The sequence below is a fragment of the Strongylocentrotus purpuratus genome, unplaced genomic scaffold, assembly GCF_000002235.5.
Source record: "Strongylocentrotus purpuratus isolate Spur 01 unplaced genomic scaffold, Spur_5.0 spur5_scaffold_17, whole genome shotgun sequence".
Lineage (NCBI taxonomy): Eukaryota > Metazoa > Echinodermata > Echinoidea > Camarodonta > Strongylocentrotidae > Strongylocentrotus > Strongylocentrotus purpuratus.
In genome coordinates this window covers 11,432,191-11,453,092 of record NW_022145602.1, presented here as the reverse complement: position 1 = coordinate 11,453,092, position 20,902 = coordinate 11,432,191, and the positions used below count along the sequence as shown (strand labels likewise).

Below are 20,902 nucleotides of genomic sequence, written 5' to 3'. Positions count from 1 at the left end.
ACTACTACTACTACTACTACTACTACTACTACTATTACTACTACTACTACTACTACAGTCAGAAATATCAACATGCACACCAAACAAAAAATAAAGCACATACAAAACAGACTTTGTTTGGGTATTCCATGATGAATACTTAAGTATAATACCTCCTACAAAATGTGAGGAAAAATTGAGTTTTGTGACACATGCTCCTACTAAAATTGCTTCACAATAGTTCCCAACATTAAATGAATTACTAACTTTAATCCTGGACCAATACTATACCTAACCCTAAATCTTGCTTAAATATTAATCTAACCTTAACCCTAACCCTACAATTTTGTTAAACTAAAGCCCGGAACAATTGTCAACACAGCAATTCTCGAATTGCAGCAAACCAACATCGTGTTCCTGAAATCATATTTACTACATGGTAATTTTTCTTCATTTACACTATTATATTTCAGCATGACCTATGTACAATAAAACCGGTCTGTTTGTATATTTTGAATGGAATGTATAGCACTATTATCCCCACAAAAAATAGCAAATGTTATTGAAATAATGTATATATTTACACAGGTGATATATCAATAGCCTCATACAGAAGCTATGCCGTAAACATGTTTACAACTTTACAATGCTTTCATTTGTTACATATTTAATGTACAAAGAGCAATAGCTGCAGTCAGGTTTAATACGCCCACACAAATATGGATGTGTTGCCCACACCTGAAACATAGCACAAGAGATAATAAGGCCAGTCAAAGTAAATAATAAGAATGAAGTACCGGTAGGCACTTGGTCACCTTTGAATTCAGAAAACTTATGGAGCTTTTAATAACTAGTTTGTGATATTTAACATGGTTACAGAAAAGAAAAGAAGCCATATAGGAATTTAGATGATGACAGGGGACTAATAATTGTCACCTCTTATGTTTTAGTACAGTATTCAACTTTTGCAAGAAATAATTTCAAGGAGCTTGTAGAATGGTAATCATCTTGCTATCTAGCAACACATATCAGAAAAACCTGAACAAATAGTTAGGCAGGGGGTTACCAACTTTTGCATGAGCTATAAGACACTACATGTAATATATGCCTCCGTGGCGCCTTAAAGTGATCTCATTTGGTTCTTGTGTACATACACATCTTTAAAAAATAGTATGGTTGAATGCTCAATATTTTTGCTTGTTTGGGTTTATTTTTTATGTTGAAATCATCTTGTAATACAAGCTTATAAGTGGTATACCATAACCATTCTCATATCCTTTTATCATTATTCTAATCATTTTACAAACTATTTAAATCACATATAAGGTTTATTAGTTGCAAGATGATTGTACACCTGAAGTTGACTTTTCCTGAATGCCATTACGATAATACCATCAAATAAATATTATCTAATGGACTTTACATAAAGTGCTAAATTATTAATGCAGTTTTGGCAGAGATAAGGTGCTCAAAGGATATCTTTCGGCACCCATTTCCTTCATCTGAGGCCTAAAATAAAATAATAATAATGATTCCGCTTTTATATAGCGTATGATGTCTCTAAGTGCTTTACAGATATATTATTACCCCGGTCATCAGATTCAGGCTTACCCGCACACTATGTATGCACATTCTCTACTTCCTGGGGATCATTCCAGCCAGGTGTCATTTTTACAAGTGCACACTTGCTCATCTAACCACATTAACTTTCGCATCCTACATACCGGTAGCTCTTTTCCATTTTCGTAAGGAATTTTGTACATCATAGGGCCGGCAGAAATACATCTCACTTTTCAGAATACCTACGCTTATTCTTTAGGGTGAGGTTTTGTGAGGTTTCCTCTAACAATAGTGGATGATCGACCTTTCACAAAAATTTGTAGTATAATGAAACAAATGGATATCCCACATTTATCAAACTACACACCCTATTTGTTTAACTTGTATAATCTTAAATTGTTTGCTCTAATTCAAACCCAAATTAAATATCATCAAAATACAGTGATATTGAGTTCTGTAAACTCTTACAAATTACACTTTTTCAAATTTGTGTAACCTCCAAGAAACTTGCAAATTATTTTAAATAATTAAACCCTTTAGATATAAAGTGTGAAATTTTATAGTCATAGGTTCTGAAACTTCTTTGTAAGAAATCAAAATATAGCGCTCTTTTCGATTGCCACAGCAGGAGCTTTTTTTTCAAATCAACACTAGTGAACACATATTTTTTTACTTGAGACAATTAAATATCTGGAATTAAACATTAAAAAAATATTCACTGAAAAATCTCCATTTAATGTCTCGTTGAATCAACCTTAACCTTAGGCTGATCATACCAAGGGCCATGCTATTAGCCTCTGCCAGGTCCCTCTCAGTGCGTGTGTGAAGCTGCGTAGACCTTGTACTTAAAGGGATCCCATATGAAATCTGTTGGTTTGAAAAATAAAGAACAGAGCTTCCATTTATTTTTTGGTCTCAAGAACAGTGTGAACAGTGCTAACAATAATATATCTTGGAGTACAATTCATTCAAATGTCTACAATTTCTTCCGAGATGAATTTTTTCCCTATCATACCATACCATACTATCATATCATATAATATAATATACAAATATTGTCTAGTATTAAGTATTCTACAATTGTTGTAATCTTGTACCTGTACACTGTATTGCCAATACTAACAAATGGAAAGGTTCACATTGTTTTTCCCCAATAATTATCTATAACATAACAATCTATAAATTGTATTATATGCAATGCTCTACAATTTCTATGTGGATAAGTCACAGTACAGCATATATCAAATGAAATGACTTTCAGGAACAAAACAATAACAAAGTTGAGTTATTATCATATACTAGTATATATTCTAAGTAAAGACAAATATACTCAAGAGTTTGGTTTGATCGGTCATTTTCATACCGTAAATACATTTCATGCAAAAACATCTTCTTTACCTGCCTCTTAATAAATCATTTCATTCTCCTGCTTTGAAAAATTGTATTTCAATAATAAACACTTTCAGAATACCAATACCACACATTACGTGTTGTTAGGTCAGGCAGGCCATAATGTTTACCCAACCTACATGTAGCAACAACTAATCCTCACAATTTGCATTCTGACTACCGGTATTGAGGTACAATAATAGAAAACAGGTGAATGTACATGTACATGTAATAGCTCATCGCAAGGTACACGTACATGTATGTTTACATTTGAATACATTTTGAAAATTGTCTACTACATGGGCATATTAGTCAATTATGATCCAAAAGCATCAATTTTTACATCCATTCATTGAAAAACTACATTGTACATGCATGCAGCACTTAATAGCCATCAATAAAAAAAATTGTGAAAAAATGGGGTAGGAGTCTTAAATACATGTACCTTGATCATTGAACACCCCTAAGTTTTTGTTACAATCCATCTACATTGTACATACCTCATAGATTTGCTGCTACTGTTACACTGGATCAACTTGATCTACCACTTTTTTTCAAAGGATAATCAAGAGCCCCTTCTCACAATCGGTGGAGTACACATGCCATTTCTCCTTTATCTTGACAGTGACCTTGTGCCTTTGCGTTGATTGTCATCAAGTGTCTACCTGCCCCTCTGAAAAATGAATAAGCATTTTAAGAATTATAAAATTATATCAAATATCTAACATATCATACAGATTACATTACAGGATCAAAAGAAAGTATTCTTATAATATTTCAGTACACTACATACATGTACAGTACTGTATGTGTAGGTGATAGATCAATATGTCTACATGTGTACATGCTAAACCAATTAGAAATTTATTTGACAAAGCCAAAGAAATCCATGTTATGTAAGCAAAGGATATACAAATCTTCCAATAAATATTTGCGAAAAGCATCTCAAGTATACAAAACAGTGATAATTACACAAATCTTGTGTATGTGAATATTGTTGAAGATGTACAGTACATGTACATGTACACCCTGTATAGGAGGCAATTCAAATTTCATAAGAATGTGATTCAATCTCTGTATGACCATAGGATTGAATGTACATGTACATGTACAGAGTACTACAAAAAATTGCCACATTAAAGCTAATGTCAAAAGGACTTCACAGAGGATTTGAAAAGACTAAAATGTGATTTAAGTTTCATGAGCTGCTATGTAAAATGATTCAGCAGTGTACTGGAGTACTAGCACTATTCTAAAGGATTTTCTCAGTGTCACATTATAAGACATTATACAAAGCAATATTTTTGAATTTTTAACTAACAATTTCCTACTCGATTTGGTTTTCCTACATTCTTGTATGGCTGGTAGTTTGTCTATCCACAACATGTACTCTCTAGGTGAAATTTTACAGGAACCAGTAGTGAATTTGATCTTTGTTTGCTTTATTACCTTCATGTATACAGTAGCAGGTAATTTTACATGTACATGTACCATGCATTAAAATGCATATTTGCCCGGTCCGCAAACTAACAGTTTTGAGCGGGCAATATTTCCTGATAGTTTCTCTCTTTCGGGTTTCACCATTCACTTTGAGTACAAAGATTGTGTTCCATATTGGACCTTTCAAACAGCTAAAATCGCCGCAAAGTTTGAGCAGACTATCATGCGGCGCTGTAGTAGGGTATAGTGACCGTACGTGATTCACAAATGAATAGGTAATAATTATAATCTTTTGGGAGATACAGTGATATGCATTTATATGTACATGTATTGCCCTTACTGAATCAGTGAAGGCAATACAGGGTGTATTACCTTGTTTCTCCCTCAAGGCCAGTAATATTATGTAAATGACAATCATGTTAAGCTCCAATTAATGACAGGTTATGCCAAACTATACCATTTGAGAACCCTTCATCCCAAATCTTCTACATAGGTGAATTTCACATATCTTGGGGGCAAAGAATGTGATCCATAATACATGTAGCTATTCATAACCATGTACAGTATCATCATGATATTCAAACTACATGTATCACATCAAATGTAATACATACCAACATATTTGATTTAGAGAGGCTGTGTTGTTGTGAGGAAAAGTTTTTGCCCTGAATTTTTGTTAACATTTTTATTTACATAAGGGTGGTGTTGATATGCTTACTATTATTTACATAAATAGAAAATGAATTAATGTGACACCTACATGTACAGGGTGTATATCAAGATTTTTTTCTCAAAACTATTGCAGCTACAATGTACCATTTAAAAAAAAGGTAGGCTATTTGCTTAGAAGTCAGGGTCAGCAAGACAACCATTATTGGAAGACATTGGAAGATCACATTACCAAAACAAAGTATTCAGAATTTTGAACCACATTGCTCACTTCATCACTGTATGGAAAGAGAATGACTACCGGTAGTCTGATTTGATTTACATTTCTTTAAATATAGCCCAAAAGAATACTGGTACTATTTACATGTTCAGTGAGATGGAGAAAGGGAATGGCCCATCAATCGTAACTGATACCACTTAAATCTATAATGCAGCCTCACAGCTCACTGAACATTGTATAATAAATTGAAACAGGATTTTCCAAAGATTAGAATTTTATACTTAAAATAGTAGGCTTTTGACCACTTCTATTGCAGGTACAGGCCATAGTTCATCCATACTTCAGAGTTGAAGCTGCCAGGAGAGGAATTTAATCTATTTCTTTTTATTAGTATACAAATGTTTTAATTTTCTAATTATACCTCAGATCAAAACCTGTTTTGCTTTAAAAAGTGATTTGAAGAAAGACACTCGCAACCAATTTCAACCAAACTACCCGGTAGTAAATGGAGCTTCAAATTTAGATTGCATGTAAATGTCACAGATATTAAATATTTGAAGGAAATATGCATTTCTGAAACAATCCACCCTGTTTAGAAAGTTGGTTTTTGTTAATATCACTTATGAGAATATAAACTATCCTTTTTTATTCTGTAATACGTGTAGACCTATTTCTCTATGCAATGATACCCAATTGATTGTGGTGCTATTATTGAGAGTTATCATTTTGAGAGTTTCACCAGTTCTTTTGGATAACAAGACATCTGTTTAGGTGCAGAAATCTACAATCACTATGGAAATTAAGGACAAAGAAAGCGGACAAAATATACAGTTCCTCATTCTACCCTCAACAATTGCTATATATGGTAGACAAAGGAACATCCCTTCACTGCTATTATGTAAAAATGTGTAGAACAAAATGCATGTGACACCCGTTCTACAGATTTTTACATAATAGCAGTGAAAGGATGTTCCTTTGTCTACCATAGCAATTGTTGAGGGTAGAATGAGGAAATGTATATTTTGTCCGCTTTCTTTGTCCGTCATGTTCATTGTGAATTTCATTAATGTACATGTATGTATTTTAGAATCAACATTAATATTAAGAGTCACTATTTGTTTTGCAACATTGTCACTTACATGTATCATGTTTCCCATTCAGCAGTATACTGCACATATCAAAGTTACAAAATCCATATTATTTAGGCACCAATGTAAACAGAAATTCATTGGTTAAAGAATGTTATGCAATGCTATGCAAATGATGAATTAACAAACAACAAACTTTTAAAAGTACTCATACAATCATGTTGACAGAAAATTAAAATTAAAATTGCAGAATAGGCAAGGTCCTGAAGTTGGATGTCTTTTGATATTCTTGTCTACTGAAAATAAAGCTACAGGTATTTAAATTCTGTAATACAGCTTTTTGACAAAGCTTTCACAATAAGAGATAACATCATTTCCTACACTGCAAGACATAAACAATAAGGTGTCTTCATTTTTGTTGCCATGCATTAACAAATTGTGTTATGTTTTGAGCCTGAACTCATATCACAGAATGTTTGTTGTATGATTGCTAAATATTGGTATTTTTATACACTCTACATGTAAAATGGATATTCATTATTCAACATTTGAAAAGTTCTTTAATACAATAATATCTCTAGGGTTGATAAAACGTTACACTTCTATTCAACATTAACCACAAAAACATTTTTAGCTGTTGGGTGAAATATTTGCTCACTGTGTTAAAAAAATTTCTACTAAGAGTTGTTCAGTAATTGAAATTATGAAAATAATACAGGTAATCACTATTCATTCCATATTGTTGTTAACCAATTGACCTAGCCAATGACTTTGACTCACTCCATATTTAAGAACATCATTACAATTTTTAAATATTGACTTTTGGATGATGAATGAAGTTTATAATGATGAATTTCATGGCTGTTTGATGAACAACACATCAGCAACAACATCAAAATATAGAGTTGTTATATTCAGTGTACAGCTGCATGCTTCTGCTGCAAAGTATCAATAATGTTGTTGGATCATATAATATACCAACCTTTATAACAAGTTGAATCCGTAAATAAAGAAAGATCAGAGAAAAAATTGGTGAGAGTTTAAAAGAAAAAAAAAAAAAGGAAAGTTCAAAGAAATTGATTTAAAACAAGAAGAACAAAATTTTTAGAAAGTTGTAATCACTTAACATTCACAACCAGCAATGTACAATACCCTGTAAGTCATTCTACTGGGACATAATTGTAAATCTCCATTCGTTTCACATTTTTAAACAAAGTTTACAGTATACCAGTCCCTTTTCTCTCAGAGCTGTACTAAAAATATAGTCAGAGAGCTCAATAGGTCCTCCAAAAATGAAGAGGTTCTATCATAGTCATATTACATGTGCAAGTGTTGAATGATATTGGTCCAACATTACATCACTATACATGCCCAATCATCAATTCAAAAATTTGAAATTCATATACAGACTACAAATTTCAAACATTAAAACCTTACTTATTACTTGTCTGAGTTTGTTCAAACTTTCACCAGCCTGCTTCTAAATTTTTTCTGTTTCCTTCAGAGCATCTTACTTTTAGGGTTACATTTCCCATAAAAAAAACTATTACTATCAATACTTGCTAATGGCTCTCATTACCTTTAATATCTTTACTAATTAGATAAAAAAGGGTCACAAAATAAGCATTAAAATTGTAACTTCAAATACGGTACTCTTTTGGTGTTGAATAACTTGAACACCAAGTGTCATGTGATGGTTTAAAGGCTTTAACCTTTTTACCAGGCAAGTCTTCAATAATATTCCAATTACCGGTATTTATACAATATCTTTTATTGTCATTAAATTGTTTCTGGAATTAGTGCTGTGAGTTTAGTGTGTAATTTCCATTCAGTGCACACAGCCAGTTTATCTTTGCGTGTACGCAGTTATGACATTTACCAAAAACAAAAGCAGTATTTCAGCTAGGTACATTTGTACATGTATAGTATGTTGTACAGTACATTTAAGACCAGCAATCCAGCGCGCATTCACAACAACCATTTTCTCTGTAAAGTTGTTACAGTAGTAACAGTACTGCACACAAAATCATCATGCTCATGGAATAGTCAGACCGCAATGATTGACATATTAGCGAGTTTTCGCTCAGCAACATACAGACCTTCGCGGACGCAGAGCACTCAGGTTTACGGCCGTCGCATACAGACTGCCCTCAATACAATATGTGGTTTTGCTTTTCGGTGAATGCGTACGTATTTCTACGGAGGTATTGCATTTGCAATGCCATTAGGCAATTTTTGTAATGTAACCAAATTTAATGCAAACGTCTTTGTGAAGTGCCTCGATACAAAATATTTCTTTCACCTGATAAGGATAATAGTATTTCAATAGACAGAATACAAACTGCATACATTAGTTGTTGCCAGTTCGACAAACATTAGGGGTATTTCGCAAGCTAATTGCGGACAGAGAATCTGCGGTTCGTGTGCAAAATCAAGAAGCTACTATAGTAACAGCAGGGTGATCGCTGAGGTACTGAAATCAAGAACGGGTTTTGGCCAAATCTATGGGCGTTCTCAATGACGCCCCAAGTGAATAAACAGCCAATCAGCGAGCTTGTACCAAAGATGGTTATGAGAATTTTGTCGTCTAATAACGAAGGATGACGAATTTTAACGGGCGGATCTAGCTTCTTTTCTATGGCGTGGGCGGGCGGGGTTGACATTTGAAAAATCGCACCAACCAATATTTTGCTTAGTGGGGGGTAGAAGGAGGGAGCACTAAAATTTGTTTTCAATTTGAAAAAAGTGCCAACCAATATTTCGGGGGGGGGGGGAGGTAGAAAGCACCTTGGCCAGCCAAAGGGGGGATTTAAACCTCCTAACCCCCCTAGATCCGCCCCTGGCACAAAGGACTCTTCGGTGAATTTTGTTTCTTCCGATTATTGTTTCTGAACAGTAACAACATGAATATGGATATGAATTGTTTTAAAACTTGATGATAAATTATTGTTGAAATTTGATAAAAAGCCGTTTTGTGGCTTGGTTGAGACAAGTTGTGCTAGTCGTGTAGTCCCGTCTGTACTGTATTGCGTTGAAGGGAACAGGCCATTTTCGTAATATAATCAAATTTAATACATACTGTACGTCTTTGTGAAGTTCCTCAATACAAATTATTTCATTCACCTGTCTAGGATTCGCAATAGTCAGAATGCAAACTGCATGTATTAAGTGTGGCAACAACTAATGTATGCAGATTGGATTCTGTCTATTTAAATACTATTATTATCAGGTGAATGAAATGGTTTGTATCGAGGCACTTGATTCACTTGGGGCGTCATTGAGAACGCCCGTAGATTTGGCCAAAACCCGTTCTAGATTTCAGGGCCTCAGTGGTCATCCAACTGTTACTATAGTATCTTCTCGATTTTGCACACGAACCGCAGATTCTAATTCCGCAATGAGTTTGAAAAAAATTGCCTATTATTATTACCATGACGGCAAGAGAAAAGACTCAATGGCATTGGAAAAGTTGTAACTGTACAGGTGTAGTAACCATACTGCACACAAAACCATTGCGCTCGCTGGAAAGTTAGATCACAATGATTGGCATTGTTTGCATGATGACAAGAGAAGAGACTCAACGGCATTGAATCAAAATCGTACAGTGTATGGAAATGATTATTCAAGGAAGTAGCAGTGGAACTTAAACTTTATTTTTAGACTGATGACATTTTTGTGAAATATTGACTTCAGACTCTTATAATGCTGAAAAACAGGTGATTATTTGTTCTTCGTTTATCTGTTGTGTAGTGGTGGTTCGTGCCTATACACAGTCGCAGCACTATTCTGGATAATAATTTAGTCTGGTTCTGCATAATAATTTATCAAATATCTTCTACACATTCTTACTTTTTTAAAATTATCTTCAGAAGCATTCATAGAATTCATTGCGTATCAACTATCAACCAAACTACATGTACAGTAACTCAAATGTCATCCAAGAATGGTGGTGTTGTTGTATTTTACAGCTATTTTCAGTTCATTCCTTTTTCTTTTCAGGAGATTTTTGTACATTGTACAGTACATCAACCTTTAGGGCCAATTAAGTGTCATCATTGATTTGACGGTATTGAAGGACTCAGATGGAGGAGTTATTATGTGGTTACTTAATTGGAAAATTGGAAGTGATCAGTTGCATCACAATAAAGAATACCAGGAGTTATACTGGCACATACATGTACATGTACATCATTACATATTAGTAAAGATTTGTTCAATCAGAGATGCAGTCTTGTTTAATAGTTACCCTGGTATAGAAAATGTGAGTAACTCATACCAACAAAATCATTACCACTATTTGGCATACATGTACATGTACATGTACAAATATAAATATGGTCAATGTTAACATTAATCCTTATATACCGGTAATCATCTAGTGTATAAGTAAATGTTTGCATGTTTGATTTGGGTTTCTGAATATTTAACTACTATCAGCTTGCCAATTTGATTATTTCAGTAAAAAGAGATTCAATATCATCTGACTTGAGGAGGCGCAATAGCTCAGTCGGTAGAGCAGTGGTCTCGTAATCCGGTGACCCGGGTTTTAAACCAAGGCGATGTGCTAGTTTGGTAAGGCATTAATCCTCACTACCAGGTTCCTCGGAGAGGACCTAAATCCGTCGGCCGTCTGGTTGCTTACTTACAAACATTTATGCATTCTTAGCAGTCAGATAAAATAACCATCACATTGACCGAGTCATGATGTCATCTCTAACAGTAATGTCAAGAGAATCTGAAATACCGTAAACATGGCATAGTGTAACCTTGTTTATTGAACAATAATGAAGTACTTTCATGAATCCATGTTTCAGAGAAAGCTAGAGAATGAAACCTCAAATACTACCAATATATTCACCAATCTCATTAATTTCTATGGAGGTTCCTTGAGTGAAATAAGGTTATACATGTATGTTAATTTGTCCTAATTAGGAATTAAAAACATCTAAATTAGTAATACAAAATGTACGTTTTCTGCATGCAACAGAAAAACAAAATTAAGTATTCTTTTTTTTATCAATATTTATCCTCAAACACAACTTTTTTGAAAATCCTTGCAGAAATGTGTTTTAAATGACATCCTTGTCTTTCACATTATGATACAATTTAAGTGAAATTTTGTCATCAAATTTTTGGCAAATTTGGGGCTCCCAACACTTTAGAGGGGCTTTAAACTGCAAGGGAAATGTTCACTATGGTTCATTGTACAAGATATGTACCAGCCAAATATGTAGTTGGGGGTATGTATCTAAATTATCCATTGCAGGCAAATGATCAAGATCTTCTTTGCATGAGATTAGCTTTTTTACATTTTTGTTATAATTTATTAAGGGGATGAGTTCAATAACTCATCCTGACTTGTCCTCCCAGTGGTTTAGGATGGGATCTTGTTGCGGATAGCAGACCAGCACTTTTCTTTGATAGGGTCTTCTTGGATTGATTTTTTCCAGTAAGTTTTCTTCCACTCAAAGACCAATGCACTTTGTATACAAGTTGAATTTAGCTGTAATTGGGCAAGATTTTGTCTCTATACGTACGGGTTAGTGAGGGGAGGCTATGCAATGCAGTTTGTGTGTGATCACCCATCTTAACTCGCACAGAAGCTTCAAGAAAAGCATCAGATAAGCTGAAAGTACATGTAAGTCCTTCTATTTCGATGTTCTACAATTAATGTTATTTTCATAGTACCGGTATAAGAAAATTAGATTCATTTTGTTTTCAATCATTTTTTTTCTATATCATTTTGTCTAGATTCTGGAGTAAATCTCTAATTGACCCCCCCCCCCCCCAACCCCCTCCATTGTGCATATGCCAAGGATAACCGTAAATGTGTCGGTGTATGGGGAAGTTTGACAAATGTCAGTTTTATTTCAAAATTCCCCATACCAGACAGTTATTTCTGTCTATTGGCGAGAGAGATGCCAAGGCCAAAGGTCTCAATGACTGCTTTGAGGATGATTGCATCTGTGCCATATTGTTAGCACTTACAATTACATGTACACTGAATTCAGTTCCGTCGTGAGTAATTCTCCTGCTCGTTTGCTTGGAGTGACAAGATTTTGCGTGTATTTGTAGTATCACGTTCTTCAATGGCAGTTTGCATTCTTTCCATTTGTATTTTTTTCATTTGTAGAGGTGTAGATCTATGGACTTATTTTCAGCTTACTGTATCTGTCCAGCTCCAGTTTGTGAAGCTACTGAACTGTGCAGGATGGGTACGGCGCTCATGCACACACAAACTGCATTGCATAACCCAGGGCCGCCAACCCTCCCGCATTTGGAGGGAGTCATATGCCACCACACTCCTTTTCCCGCCGTCCCACCAGCTCGTAGCAGGAGACTCTCGCCAACATGCCCTTCCTCCTGCTCTCCCGCAAGCTCCTGGTTTATGAAAAAACCTCACGCCAGACGTGTAAAATAAACCAGCGTACTTGTATCATATGGATTTTGTTTGCTCATGGGGGGGGGGGGTAGTGGGCACTTCTTACCCTTCCCTGTTGAGCTCCCCACAGCCACACTCAGTCAGCTCTGTATAGAGGCAGTCAGTGAATATGGAGGAGCCTGACGTAGTTATTTATCATGTTTAGATCTAGATCTATAGTATAGGCTACATGTAGCTAAGCCGAGTCTAGGCCTAGGCCTACACTGTAGTAATTAGTAGGTCTAGGTCCTATAGCAGAACAACCATAACCATTGATATCAGACTTTTCAGAGACCAAAGGCAAAGCAAAGGCAAGGCTTTCATCGGTCCAACATCAGGAACATGCAGGCTAGGTTCGCGCTCATCGATTGACGAGTACTTGTACTAAAATGCATTAATTAACTGACTAACGAAGTTATAGTCTCATCTTCTTAGGCCACCGCCGGCAGGCGGCCTGGCAGGCGGCCTGGCGGGCGCAGCCGGGCTCAATTCATTCAACCAATGGTGGTGATTTGGGGCTTTCCCTAGCTCTAGTCTGGATACTGCGTTAGAAGCACACAGTTTCAACTAATGAAGCTATGATAAGATATATATATATTTAATCTACTACTCTTATTGACAATTAAGGAAAAACCAAAACAAACCTTACCTTAAAACATCTCGAAAACACCATTTTAGCGGCTTCTGTGGCGTGGTCTGTCTCTGAGGAGGGCATGGGACGACGGATCGACGATGAACTAATAGTAATAGACTAGTCTAGTTCTAAGCACACGCAGACCGCTATTTGTGAAATTAAGCTGATCAAGTGTGTCTCATGACTCTCATCTCGACTCCAACTGACCGTCGACCCTACGGCTATCCCCAGTGGCATATCTAAGGGTGGGGGGGGGGGGGGGGGAGAGGGGGTCCCTCCCCCCTGGCCAAAAAACTGTTTTCAAATCAAAATGAAGACGGGCGTCCTCCCCTGGGGTGGGCACAAAAAAAAGGGGGTGGGGGTGTTGATTTAAAAAAAAAAAAGCAGTGCTCAATACCCCCCGCCCCCCCTCGTTGCTCGTGTGTCAATCACGGAACTTCCGTGGTGTCCATCAGAAAGATCACATAATGTTGTTGTTTTATAGTTTTTATTGGCGTGTATATTTAGACTGCAATAGTCTTTTCACAAGCTTGACGCAAACATTATTTCCTATAATATTTCATCGTCATTTCTCTCCATCATAAACTTTAATAATGTTATATTCCAATCCAACGTCTATTCTGATTAAGAGTATAGCAATTTAGAACAACAGTCTTAGAAAAACATAAAAATTGACCGGTATAATAATAGGCCCAAATTATCCTATTAAAAAAAAAAAGTTTATGGTAATGTTAAGACTTTGGAACTGTTCCTTAGTCTATTTTAGCAGTGTTGAAACCGTCGATACCCATGTACATGTGGCTGTGTTTTAGATGAATGGTCGAAACTAAAATTTATGCTGAACAAATAAAGCGACCAAATAAATGAAATGTTAAGCTTTGCTTATGATTGCGGTCTCCTGCACTTTTCCAACAGAATAGTTCAGATAATACTTTAAATTTATGATAATATGTTATGGAAGTAATAAGTTTCGTTATTATATGTACATATATTATGTACAAAAAACATTTTGACATTAAGAAATTATTGTTTGTCTATGTTTTATTATACCTTACATGTATTTTATGTTCTTTGTTATTCAGTTATATTTTATTTGGAAAATATGCAGAAATAAAATCAAATAAAAAATATACGAAATAAAACGGGTGATAATAGTGAGATGCGCCTACAATTTCACATTATTTTATTCTGTTCACCCCACGATCCAATTTGATGTCTGAGAAAATTAGACTAACTTCCGGCAACATGGAAAAAAAAAAATCATTACTGCGTATACTATAGTAGGTAGTCTTTAATAATCATCAGGTTACGACGTTACATGGTTGAATGTTGAAACGAGATGTTGTATATGGTCAATTTCTCTCTCTGACAAAATATACTGCCACATCTTTAGACACACGCAAATATTCCTCATGCTCCCTAGGCCCTGCCGAGGGCTAAGTCAATCAGAGATTATTGAGACTTAATATAATATTTAATTATTTCTGTTTTCAAGACTAGTACCATTTATCAATACATGTGTAGGCCATTTCACAATTATATACTTTCCACTTGAATAGCAACAATAAGCATTATCATAATTTAAGACTAACAAAATATATATTATTACATTAGCAAACCAAGGAATTGTTTTTTCCAATAAAAATATCCTTATTCCTGTACATGAACTTCAAATTGGCTACTTGCCTGGTTGCTGCAGAAAGAATAGATACGTATGTGGCTAAACGTCATCATAAAGCTTGGCCTTTTCTAAAAACATACTTATAATTGTACTTTGATGATTGTGATTAAGCAAAGAATCAATAACAATAAATAACAAAAGATTGTTATTGATATGTATATTATCAAACAGTAACGTGTACCAATATCTAAACAAAAATATAAGATTTACATCAAATTGGCCACATTTAACACCCTTCTGTACACATATAATTACGACTCAATGCTATTGATACAATACCTATCACAAGCTGGATATTTTGTAAAAGCAGTACGATATGCATTGTGCAATTATTCCACAATAGCTCAATATGTCATTGAGAACGCGGATCATATCGCCTGATTGATGAGACCCGATTTCCTACTGAATTATGCATGTCCTGACCGCAGCGATTGTGTGTGTGTATATGTGTGTATTTCGGGGTTGCCCAACTAGGCTAGTGTGCAAGCACAGACCCTAATTTGACACTTTATCAAACAAATCATTGTTCCATGAGAGAAGCCTAGTCCAGCTACCTACTGGTACCTACTGGTGGAACCAATATAGGTCAGGAGCAGCTATAGTTGTTGTTGTTGTTTTAGTTTTAAGGGCGTGTGTCATTCAATTATGAATATTTACGCCGAATTCAAGTTTTTTAATAATTTTAAATAATTTTAAATGGAAGCAAAAAAAAGGAGGGGAAACAAAAATCGACACTGTTCAATTTTTCGCATTTTGCGGAGATTCCAGACAGGCTGTCGACATACAATCATTTAACCGCTTTGTGCGTATTTCTGGCCAGCCCGGTTCAGTACATTGCCTATGGTAGTCTTATAGTACAGACTCTCTGTACAGACTCTCTTTTACGACTGACCAGGGTTTGTGCTTGCCGACGACAACTAGGCGGCCAGTCTCGCTCTCACCATGAACCTAATACAATTACGTCATAGTAGCTCTCTCTGATTGGATGACTTTCACCGACTTCCCTTTGGTAGGAATATTCGCCAAACAGTGTTAAACAAAAGAAATTCAGATCACTTGACAAGAGGCCCTCGCTCGCCAGAATTTACGGACTCCAAAAACGCGAGGGCCATCGACAAGAGGCTACATTCATAGCTGAATGGGAAAATATGGCCCAATGGTAAAATGGTTAATTCCCATTCACATCTGGCCCCTGGACTGCACAAAGATAAATTGGCGATTGATTTATTCTAATATTGGCAATTGAGCCCTGTACTAAATGTAAAACCATTATATTTGAAGATCAATCAGTCTACATATCGTACAATCAACTGCTAAGCCTTACATTGCAGTGGTGTATGGGAGGGGGATGGGGATATCATTTGCAAAGGTACAACAGTAAGCGATAAAAAATCCTAACTTTGGGCTGCCTTACTGAATTGCTCGACAATATATAATCCTGAGTGAATAGAAAACCGTTTAGAATGCGAAATACGATCGAAGATCTCCTTTGCAAACTTTTTTCGGTGTAATGCATAGTACATTCGTTTTCGAGGTTTAGCAATAAAAATAGAATAAACAGTAGTCCCTAAACAAAGAAATAAACAACTCGCTCGATTGGTTCTGAAGCCAAATGTTCCAAGAACCCGACAGTTTAATCTTTATTACCCATATAAATAACGTCTATAATCACTCTGAGATTATGCCAATTCAAAATGGATTATCGAACGTCTAGACATAAAGGTCGAATCTTTACTTTATTTTTCCTATTCTTCTTTTACATTTCTAAGCGGTGCATGGGATCTTAATCCTGTTTTTGTGTCTACATGAATCAATGCCCCCATTTAAGCATACTTTGAATCTGGTCACGCTCCGAAAAAGATTCATGGCATAGAATTTTGTTTTTGTTGAAGATCATATATAGAAAGTAGATCATGTGATTTTGTAATCATGCTGTTCATGTTCTTTATGTAGATGTATCGTAGCCGGGTGGCTTGCCACTTGAAATGCAAAAGGTCGTGGGTTCGATCCCTGATAAGGCAATAATATCATTTGGCAGGGAATACATCTACATATTTCACTCCATACCCAAGAGAGTAATCAATTTAGCCCCCCCCCCCCCCACTTTCAAAAACGTTCCACGGGGCCTGCATGTAACATGTAAGGTTGGTGGGGATGCGCATTTTTTCTGCCCTACCCCCCTCCCAATATTTCTGCTCATTACGCCTCTGGTAGGGGGTGTAAGACGACATATTCAAGTTAAATAAATCTGTTACAGTCTATAGAAAATATTGAAATACTGTGCATTGAATAGTATTCAAATATTGACTGCTTTGAGAGGCACGGTTAAAAATATTGCTTAAGCCGATCTCGAAATTGAACTGTGCCCCGAGATGAAGTGGAGGGGCATAGTAAAGTCTCGAAATCACCGATGAGCTATAGGCCTAGTTATAAACTGTAACCCGAATTATAAGCAGTCACTATTTGTTTTATAAACTGCATCCCGAGATTCAATTCTTAAAGGGCAATCCAACCCTTGTAATAAGCTGATTTGTATGAACGCAGAAAAATGACAGAAACAGAATGGCAAAAGTTTGAAACGAATCGGACCAATAGTCAGGAAGAAATGAAGGTTTCAATATGAGATATCTAAGTCTATTCGAATCTCAAATTGGTAGTTTGATTAGTGGATTTTGATTTAAGATGTGGATAAATCTCCTATTTGTCGTGTACAAAAATATCACTAATTTCTGTTTTTTTCTCGTAAGTTCCTTTTCCCTTAAAGGCACTACTCAAAATATATTATAGATAGCATATTATTATAGGTCCTCTAAAAGGAACAGATCCTCCTAAGCCATGAATTTTTGACAAACGGACAGTTCAATCTTTATTACCCATATAAATAACGTCTATAATCACTCTGAGATTATGCCAATACAAAATGGATTATGGAACGTCTAGACATAAAGGTCGAATCTCTACGTTATTTTTCCTATTCTTCTTTTACATTTTGAAGAGTTGCTTGGGATCTTAATCCTGTTTTTTTCTCTACATAAGTCAATGCCCCCATTTAAGCATACTTTGAATCTGGTCACGCTCCGAAAAGATTCATGGCATAGAATTTTTTTTCTGTTGAAGATCATATATAGAAAGTAGATCAAGTGATTTTGTAATCATGCTGTTCATGTTCTTTATGTAGATTTATCGTAGCGGGTGGCTTGCCACTTGAAATGCAAAAGGTCGTGGGTTCGATCCCTGATAAGGCAATAATATCCTTTGGCAGGGAATACATCTACATATTTCACTCCATACCCAAGAGAGTAAACAATTTAGCCCCCCTCCCCCCACTTTCAAAAACGTTCCGCGGGGCCTGCATATAACATGTAAGGTTGGTGGGGATGCGGATTTTTTTCTGCCCTACCCCCCTGCCAATATTTCTGCTCTTTACGCCTCTGGTAGGGGGTGTAAAACGACACATTCAAGTTAAATAAATTTGTTACAGTCTATAGAAAATATTGAAATACTGTGCATTGAATAGTATTCAAATATTGACTGCTTTGAGAGGCACGGTTAAAAATATTGCTTAAGCCGATCTCGAAATTGAACTGTGCCCCTAGATGAAGTGGAGGGGCAAAGTAAAGTCTCGAAATTACCGATGAGCTATATATAGGCCTAGTTATAAACCGTGACCCGAATTATAAGCAGTCACTATTTGTTTTATAAACTGCATCCCGAGATTCAATTCTTAAAGGGCAATCCAACCCTTGTAATAAGTTGATTTGTATGAACGCAGAAAAATGACAGAAACAGAATGGCAAACGTTTGAAACGAATCGGACCAATAGTCAGGAAGTAATGAAGGTTTCAATATGAGATATCTAAGTCTATTTGAATCTCAAAATGGCAGTTTGATTAGTGGATTTTGATGTAAGATGTGGATAAATCTCCTATTTGTCGTGTACAAAAATATCACTAATTTCTGTTTTTTCACGTAAGTTCCTTCTCCCTTAAAGGCACTTCTCAAAATATATTATAGATAGCATATTATTATAGGTCCTCTAAAAGGAACAAATCCTCCTAAGCCATGAATTTTTGACAAACGGACAGTTCAATCTTTATTACCCATATAAATAACGTCAGTATCACTCTAAGATTATGCCATTACAAAATGGATTATGGAACGTTTAGACATAAAGGTCGAATCTCTACGTTATTTTTCCTATCCTTCTTTTACATTTTGAAGAGTTGCTTGGGATCTTAATCCTGTTTTTTTCTCTACATAAATCAATGCCCCCATTTAAGCATACTTTGAATCTGGTCACGCTCCGAAAAAGATTCATGGCATAGAATTTTGTTTTTGTTGAAGATCATATATAGAAAGTAGATCATGTGATTTTGTAATCATGCTGTTCATGTTCTTTATGTAGATGTATCGTAGCCGGGTGGCTTGCCACTTGAAATGCAAAAGGTCGTGGGTTCGATCCCTGATAAGGCAATAATATCATTTGGCAGGGAATACATCTACATATTTCACTCCATACCCAAGAGAGTAATCAATTTAGCCCCCCCCCCCCACTTTCAAAAACGTTCCACGGGGCCTGCATGTTACATGTAAGGTTGGTGGGGATGCGCATTTTTTCTGCCCTACCCCCCTCCCAATATTTCTGCTCATTACGCCTCTGGTAGGGGGTGTAAGACGACATATTCAAGTTAAATAAATCTGTTACAGTCTATAGAAAATATTGAAATACTGTGCATTGAATAGTATTCAAATATTGACTGCTTTGAGAGGCACGGTTAAAAATATTGCTTAAGCCGATCTCGAAATTGAACTGTGCCCCGAGATGAAGTGGAGGGGCATAGTAAAGTCTCGAAATCACCGATGAGCTATAGGCCTAGTTATAAACTGTAACCCGAATTATAAGCAGTCACTATTTGTTTTATAAACTGCATCCCGAGATTCAATTCTTAAAGGGCAATCCAACCCTTGTAATAAGCTGATTTGTATGAACGCAGAAAAATGACAGAAACAGAATGGCAAAAGTTTGAAACGAATCGGACCAATAGTCAGGAAGAAATAAAGGTTTCAATATGAGATATCTAAGTCTATTCGAATCTCAAATTGGTAGTTTGATTAGTGGATTTTGATTTAAGATGTGGATAAATCTCCTATTTGTCGTGTACAAAAATATCACTAATTTCTGTTTTTTTCTCGTAAGTTCCTTTTCCCTTAAAGGCACTACTCAAAATATATTATAGATAGCATATTATTATAGGTCCTCTAAAAGGAACAGATCCTCCTAAGCCATAAATTTTTGACAAACGGACAGTTCAATCTTTATTACCCATATAAATAACGTCTATAATCACTCTGAGATTATGCCAATACAAAATGGATTATGGAACGTCTAGACATAAAGGTCGAATCTCTACGTTATTTTTCCTATTCTTCTTTTACATTTTGAAGAGTTGCTTGGGATCTTAATCCTGTTTTTTTCTCTACATAAGTCAATGCCCCCATTTAAGCATACTTTGAATCTGGTCACGCTCCGAAAAGATTCATGGCATAGAATTTTTTTTCTGTTGAAGATCATATATAGAAAGTAGATCAAGTGATTTTGTAATCATGCTGTTCATGTTCTTTATGTAGATTTATCGTAGCGGGTGGCTTGCCACTTGAAATGCAAAAGGTCGTGGGTTCGATCCCTGATAAGGCAATAATATCCTTTGGCAGGGAATACATCTACATATTTCACTCCATACCCAAGAGAGTAAACAATTTAGCCCCCCTCCCCCCACTTTCAAAAACGTTCCGCGGGGCCTGCATATAACATGTAAGGTTG

The 20,902-nt window shown here is 35.7% G+C and overlaps 1 long non-coding RNA gene across 1 annotated transcript; it reads right to left on the bottom strand.

The window, feature by feature from the left end:
• Positions 1-1,719: 1,719 nt before the first annotated feature.
• On the bottom strand, positions 1,720-13,545 carry LOC115925191. The gene is made up of 3 exons (XR_004064591.1): positions 13,416-13,545; positions 3,429-3,601; positions 1,720-2,406 (listed from the first exon to the last, which is right to left on the bottom strand). It is a non-coding gene; the product is annotated as an uncharacterized LOC115925191 (long non-coding RNA).
• Positions 13,546-20,902: the final 7,357 nt, after the last annotated feature.